At 44.1% G+C, this 8,131-nt stretch overlaps 2 non-coding genes across 2 annotated transcripts; both read left to right on the plus strand.

Moving 5' to 3' along the window:
* The first annotated feature begins 3,976 nt into the window (after positions 1–3,976).
* Positions 3,977–4,049, plus strand: trnak-uuu (transfer RNA lysine (anticodon UUU)). The gene has a single exon. It is a non-coding gene; the product is annotated as a tRNA-Lys (tRNA).
* Positions 4,050–7,636: 3,587 nt separating this feature from the next.
* Positions 7,637–7,708, plus strand: trnat-cgu (transfer RNA threonine (anticodon CGU)). The gene has a single exon. It is a non-coding gene; the product is annotated as a tRNA-Thr (tRNA).
* Positions 7,709–8,131: the final 423 nt, after the last annotated feature.

Raw genomic sequence — 8,131 nt, forward strand, 5'->3', positions numbered from 1 at the left:
TAGAAGAGAATGATAATGTTGCAAAAAGTGAGGTGGAATCTGATTTGATTGGTAGCATCTCTTCCAATAGCCTGCCACCTGTGGAGACTGAAAGTGCTCAAATGAAATGTACAGAACAGTGGGTGCAGTCTAAAAGAGACATTGGATTTAGAAAATGATTTAACTCCGAGCAGAGTGAGGGAAGATCATTTTCCAAGTCCTCAGGTAGGTTCTCCCATGGGTTTAGATGTCTCCAATATATGTGATCTTACTGACCAAGCTTCAGAACCAGAGACTCAAGGATGGCAGGTGGAGAAATATCCTATGGATTGTGGGGGTGGTGGAGGAGGAGACAATTAAAGCAAAAGTGGGGGGGGGAGGCCTGTATAGTAGGTGTCTATACACTTGAATGATTGTAGCCAGATCTTTTAGTCTCCCCTGGTCCTACTTTAAGTATGGCTCTTAATATTGTGTCCATAAATGTGAGAAGCATTCGCTCCAAGTTAAGGGCAAGGACTATATTATCATTTGTGAGGAAGGTAACTGCTGATATTGTGTTGTTACAGGAGTGTGGGTTACCCTTTAAAAACTGCTATAAGGATATGGAAGAACTGTGGACATTGGGCCGATCAACCTGGTGTGGGTCCAAAGAAAATAAATCTGATGGTATAGCTGTTCTAATTAAAAATAAGATGGTAGAGGTACGACAGCACCTTGTAATGAAACCAGGGAGAGCACTGGTGGTATATCTGGGTTTCATGAATGTCTAATTTAAACGCTTAAATATATATTGTCTGAGTTGCTCACATGACAGATATGTCCTAATTCAGGAACTGAGTATATTTATTGGGATGGGATTTTAATTCTCTTTTAGAAAGAGAAGGCAGAATAACGGGCGAGAGACAGGTCCAATTTGATAAATCATCAATATTATTGCAAACATTATGTAAAGATTTTAAACTGAAAGATGGCTTCAAACTTCATAGTCAGGGGAGGGCAGGTTTCACATGCCACAAGTCTAATGGGACCCAAGGCTCACGCATTTTGTTTTGGTACTTGATTTTACTTGCATGACCGCAGGCCTAACCCCTGTTTTTTTTTTTCTCTGACCATTGTCTACTGTCATTTACAATTTCTATTCCAACAGCTGTTACTGTGGAGAAGGGTGTGTGGAAGCTCGATATTTTGCTTCTGGAAGGTGAGGTAGTGACGCACAGGTTCAGGGAAAGATATAAGGAATGGCGGTCTTTGTATGACCTGTTTGGCACAAGAGCACAGTGGCTGACCCTGCGCTCTGACCCCCAGCTTCTCTCCCTGTCTGTGTGTCTCATGGAGTTAGAAAGACTACAAGCTGTGCAAACTTCCAAATCTGTAACATCATTTCAAGGGTGTATGATAGATCATTCACAAGATCAAATGGCTGTTTATTATTGTAAGAACTGTAGTTCACTATTGTTCTTTTGACTCTTGAGCTTGCATTATACAGCCGTTGAGTGCATTTTAAACCTAAGAGATATCCAACTGATTCAACCTGTCTGATGAATGTTAAATGGGTTGTGACTTTTGGCAAAGTTTTTTGCAACATTATTTGTTTCATGAATACCATTCATCTCTATAACAACTTTCCTGTACCCTGAACATATGTTTTAAATTGCTTGATCCCATTTGGTGCAACCTTTGCGTTGTACTTGTAATGTGTTGTTTGCATTAGGAGTGTGTTTAATAAGCAGAAAAGAAGCCCGTTTCTTCTATTGCTTCTGATCTTATACAGTGGTCAGAATCTCTCATCCAAAAGCTGATGAGTAGGAGGGGGGGAAATTAGTGCAGATGCACAATCCATAAAAAAACATTAAAGAGCATAAAGGTTTTCATCACATGGACTTGTTTGACTGTTTAGGATTAATGTTTTGGTGGCAGATCAATTAAAGGACAACAACCAGAAACACTGGTTCTCACACTGAATGCATTCTCCTTCAATAATCTTTTTTACCAACAGGTGAGTGGAGTTGCCATGGGCACCAGAATGGGACCCAGCTATGCCAATATCTTTGTTGGCTGGGTAGAAGAACGTTTCTTAGCTTGCTACACTGGCTATGTCCCTGACCTCTTCAAGCGATATATTGATGACTGCGTCAGTGCCGCCACATGCTCCAACGATCAGCTTAAGTGCTTCCTGCACCATTTCACCAACTTCCACCTGTCCCTCAAATATATGGTTAACATATCTTCCACTACTCTTCCGTTTCTGGACATCAACTTCTCCATCAACTACCCCAGACTCTCCACTTCTGTTTATTACAAACCCACGGTTTCATACAGCTATCTCTTGTATAGCTAATTTCACCCCAAACATACTAAAAATTCTCTCCCTTTTTCACAGTTCCTTCGGCTACAACAAATATGCAGCGACGACATCGACTTCCAGAACCAAACCCTCAAAATGTACTCCTTTTTCAACAACAGAGGATACCCCAGCAGTGTTATTGACAGGGCCCTTGCCCGAGCCAAAAACACCCCTTGGACCATCAACCCAATCAGGAACTCCCACCGTAACAACCGCATTCCTTTGGTGCTTCCCTAACACACTTCCTATCCCCAGGACTGTTAACGACAACTTTTCCATCCTACAGGATGATCCCTCCATTGGGGCCCTCTTTTCTGACTGCCCCATCATCTTATATCGTCAATCACCTAATCTGCGCAACCTTCTTGTTCACAGCTCCCTTGACCGCCCTCAGCAACCCTCCACACCAGGTACTTTCCCCTGCAACAGAGCTCGCTGTATCGCCTGCAAGTACACATCCAACACCACACTCATTCAAGGCCCCTCAGGACAATTCTGGATCACCCAGATGGCATCTTGTACCTCCAGCAACCTTATTTACTGTATCTCTTGCAGTAAATGCCCAGTTTCTCTCTATATTGGAGAAACAGGAAGGGGACTTGGAGACCGCTTCAGAGAACATGTCAGGGCTGTGAAGATTAAAGATCTCTCCAAAAACCATTGTTTCTCATTTAACCTCTGATGGCCATGACCACTCTAATCTCTCCGTCTTTGTTCTCAAAGATGGTTTTCTGAACTCATACATTAGAAAGACTACCGATACCAAACCAAACTTATCCTGCAGCTAGGATCACAACTTCCCCCTTCTCTAAACGACAGACTACTATTCTACTAAATTTTCTCCATTCATTGGAAGTTTCATTTCACACCTCTCAACACCTATTCTGACTTCACACCTCTTGATTGGCCTCTCTTTCTGTCCCCTGCTCCCGCCTCTCACCCTTCCTCCCTCCCAGCTTTTGTTCTCCCACTACATTACCTTTGCCTACTGCCTTCTCTCTCACACCTGAAGAATGCTCCACGGCCGAAACATTGTTTTCTTTTTTTCAGCATGGAATAAACCTATTACTTGTTCCTTAACAACCGGAAACAATATCTTCGGTCTTTCCAGAGCTGTAAGTAGTCATTCCAAGTTTATTAACTTGTCTCTGTGCTTGTATGTACTCTTCAATAGCCACTGATGTTATTTACAACAGCTATTTTAAAAAAGTAAATTTGCATTCTTTGGACTTCTTTCTAAAGAATTGGCACATTTGGTGGCTCTGTGGCTAAGGATCTGCACCTGTGGCTGGAAGGTTGCTGGTTTACATCCCACGGTCGGCAGAGGAATCCTACTCCATGGGGCTCCAGAACAAGGCCCTTAACCCCAACTGTTGTTGATTGAAAGATTTTATTAAATGTGAAAAAAATCTGAATGTGAAAAAAGGTCAAAATGCTATTGAAAAAAATCAGTAATGTGAGGAAAGATGGATTGTGGGAGCCCCTTAACTACCCATGTCATGCTGTATTTCTCACTCATTCTACTGGGAGTGGTGCCGTCGCTTCTGGATAAAGTCTGTCAGTGGTCATCCCAGACGGGTCAGGTATGACTGCTCTTCGGCACAAGAGACACGTGACTTGCGAGGATCCCGACAGTGTAGACTTTCTTTCAGAGCCCGGATAGCTCAGTCGGTAGAGCATCAGACTTTTAATCTGAGGGCCCAGGGTTCAAGTCCCTGTTCGGGCGGTTGTGCCTTTCTTAAGTCTATTGTGAATCTCATTCTAAATAGTCTTTTATCTTTCACTCTTCTAGCTGTACTGTGGTTATTTTAAATGTCCATTACTTGTATTTACTGTAGTGTATTTAGTGTTTCATTTCACAAACCGAAAATGTTCAATAGATCTTGTCACTCTACTCCACGTAATCATCTAAATTAAATCACAGTAGAATACAGAACACGCAGTGAGGAGCTCACACAGTGAGTACTCTTGAATACGACGAGAGGAAAGGCACACTGCACATCTGCAGAACATCACGTCCGAGTTTACAGCGACAGCAGAGGTTAGAAGCGAAGTAGTTTTTTATTACTCGCTCGCTGAACGATCTCTCAAGAAACCTCGGTTGAGATTTAACGGGTGTCTAACAATCACGTTCAAAAAGGTGACGATAAGTTTTTTTTTTTAACTAGGTAGCCTTAATGGCAACACAGTGTGAGTAATCTTAAAGCAGCTGCAGATGGAGTAGCCGTAATGGCAACACAGTGCTTTGAGTTCGGCTTTTCTTATTTCTTCTGCAGAACCAGTGGTATCGGAATATATTGATCCGTATAAGAAGCGCTTTCGGTTTCTGATCATTTTTATTGAGCGCTGCTCTAAACTTTACATTTGCTCGGGCTAGTTTTCCCCATGAAAAAAAGACATATCCCTAATTACATGATTTCACTTTTCTTATCAACGAGTAGAAATAAAATATATACTTCATTATAAGTACCACAGGCAAGATGGCTGGTGGTCTAAGGCGTTGCGTTCAGGTCGCAGTTACCCCTGGAGACGTTTGTTAAAATCTCACTTCTAATAAAGAGGTCTTTCTCGTTAGAATAGAAACGATAGAAGCCTTAAGCAGGAAAAAAATCACAACATCTCGCATTTCACGTGTTTAATGTTAACTGTCTCAGTGGTTGCCTCGGTGATTGATGGCTCTTTTCCCTCGCAGGGTGACGGCAAACTTCTTCAGAGAGGGAGTCTCCCACGCACGGCTTTTCTTTATCAAGAGCTGAGACAACAGAAACAGACTTCAAACTGACATGAATTACTTCTTGAGCGTTTATGACTGTCTTTAAAAGCTGAGAGCAGGTGAAAAAGTGTTTGGAAATGAGGCAATGACTGCTAACAGTAAACAGAGCTGACGCTCAGCTGCAGACAAGCGCTCCTCGTTAGTATTGTAACGCTTACGGCCGACAGGTACTGTGTAAGAGCCGGCGTACCAGAGCAGGTGACGTCACCGCCCTTCCCTGTGATAGCAGGACTACAGCTAGTGGGCTGTGGAGAGATCTCTCTTTAGCTCACGGGGCTGGGTCGCTGCAGAGAGACGCGGAAGTCCCGGGTTCGAGCCCCGGACGGTGTGGGGCCGACCTGATGCGGCAAGGGCGCCCGCCTGAGCCCCCGTTGCGTTACATTGGTGTCAGAAGCGGGGTGGGATAGCCCTTCGCCGGGGACGGCGATTTAAGCGGGGGAGAGTGTAACGCTTACGGCCGACAGGTACTGTGTAAGAGCCGGCGTACCAGAGCAGGTGACGTCACCGCCCTTCCCTGTGATAGCAGGACTACAGCTACTGGGCTGTGGAGAGATCTCTCTTTAGCTCACGGGGCTGGGTCGCTGCAGAGAGACGCGGAAGTCCCGGGTTCGAGCCCCGGACGGTGTGGGGCCGACCTGATGCGGCAAGGGCGCCCGCCTGAGCCCCCGTTGCGTTACAGTATACTGCTGAGTACCCCCGCTTGTTGCGCGGTAGACCGGGGTACGTTTCTGTGACAGGGCGCTGGTTTAATTTTTTAACAACCTGACTTCACTTAAAAAGTGTGTACTGTGTACTACGTTTCGGACTAGTTAGTGCGGTAGAATATGGAGATCATCTCCAGCTTTGAGCTCAACTGCAACAAGAAGTCATACTAAATGTAGTATAGTGAGTAGAAATCGCGAGACAACAGAACGAGAGAGTAGAAGGCGGGAATATATGGTGTAAGGGCGTGATCTGTGTAGTTAACAAAATAGTTAAAATAATATAAAAACGTCTCTTTATTAAGATACACAACATTTATGGCGACGAGAGATGAGTGCTTGACGGACTCAAAGCGAGCAGAATACTGCAGATTTTTGTTCTCTTGCTGGTAGAAACGAACTTTTGAATTTTCGGACTTTTCGTTTAGCTTGCGCCATGGAAGATATGGCAGCCGCGCCGAGAAGCTTTGCTTATGCCCAGCTTTTTCTACCGCTTCTACTGAAACTCGGAGCTCCGGATTTGTATGCGGAATACAAGATATGGATGGAGTCGTACAGATTTTTTTAAATAGCCAGTGGATCTACAGAAGCTCCGGATGCCGTGAGACGTGCTACATTACTGCACTGTATCTGGGTGCCCGTGCAGCGGATTTTCGCCAACCTCCCTGTTGAAAAAGGTACATATGAACAGACTGTAGCTGCCTTAGACGCTTACTTTACACCGCAGAGAAATGTGGTTTTGGAACGGCATAAATTTAGGCAGAGAACTTCAGTTGATGCTTTTGTGACTGCACTAAGAGGACTGGCTAAATCTTGTGACTTTGGAGTATTGGAAACTGACATGTTAAGAGATCAACTTGTGGAAAAATGTGCACATAAGAGACTATAAATTGCTGCAGGAGGAAGGGCTGACTTTAGAAAGAGCTCTTACAGTCGCTAGAATTCATGAAGCAGCTCAAGCAGAATCAAGAATGCTTTCTGACCACAGTGACAAAGTGACACTGAACGGGGCGCTCGCTCAAACTTTACAAACAAAAGCCGAGCAGCAGGACGCAGTCATGCTAGAGATATACTGTAGAAGAACAGGGGACGGCTGACATTACATGTTACAGGTGCGGACTAACAATGCACAAAGCAGATGAATGCGGAGCGTGAACAGCAAAATGTGTACACTGTAAGAAAACAGGACATTATGCACACGTCTGCAGAACATCACGTCCGAGTTTAAGGACAGCAACATCAGAGATTGGAAGCTAGGGAGTTTCAGGTCTGTGTTTTTATTATAGGTTCAAGAAAGTCTGAATACCTTTGCAAGAAGTATTTCAGAATCCCACTCAAATCCAGTACGAATGCCGCATAAATCTGCATTGTACAATTAGTATACTGTTTGTCCGTTGAATCAAACACGCCTTATGAAGCATTTCTAAAACAGGAGAGATCGTTAGGGAATGCGTCTTCCTGTAAAAATAAAATGACTTCAAGGGCACTATAAGCAGAGGTGTGAAAGCCTGCTCTACAGAAGAACTATAGCCAGAGATGCCAAAGAGGTCGAGATTTCACCACGTGAGAGAAAGCATCTCAGAAAACGAAGTTGCGGTCGTTTCCACGCGTTATAAAACCACTAGGTCAAACAACAAGAGCTGAAGAGAGTAACGCGGCCGAGCGCTCTAAGGAGTTGGCTTAAACCTCCAGTCTCTTCAGGAGCATCTGTTGGATTCGCACTGCTACAGCATATCTCCTTGTTAAGTATCCCTTTTATTGTTGTTGCTGCCTCCAGGCGATGTAAACCAGATTCAGAAAAAAATAATTTGAACAACATTATTCCCATATTTGCTCGAAGGCGCGGTGGCCAAGTGGTAAGGCGTCTGTCTCGTTAACTGAAGACCGTCGGTTCAATCCCCACCCGTGCCTGTTTCATTTGTCGCCGCTTTCCTTCAGTTTCAATGTCTTCAAAGAACTCGTAATGTAGGAGTCTCAATAGTAAAAGAACATAACTGTCGCCAGTGATTACTATTCTTGCATATCCTGCCTTGTTTTTTAGTCGACAAAGCTTGTCTCTCTTCACACCCATCTTCCGAATGATCGCCTCAGCACTGGGAAGGAACGTGCGCTTGGTAAACCCCCCCCCCCCCCATGGTCTGATCACAAACAGATCGGGTGAGCTGTCAGTCCAGGTTGGAAGTGACGTTCGAAAGCACTAAAAATCTGACTTTGGAACGAGAAGACCGTGTTTTTTTAACGAGTAAACGATAAAATAATATACTGCCTGCAAGACTATGTCAAGTTCAAGTTCAAATTCAAGTTTATTGTCATTATACTCATATACAGGTATAT

The sequence above is a fragment of the Atractosteus spatula genome (genome assembly GCF_055471065.1).
Source record: "Atractosteus spatula isolate fAtrSpa1 chromosome 10 unlocalized genomic scaffold, fAtrSpa1.hap1 SUPER_10_unloc_15, whole genome shotgun sequence".
NCBI lineage: Eukaryota > Metazoa > Chordata > Actinopteri > Semionotiformes > Lepisosteidae > Atractosteus > Atractosteus spatula.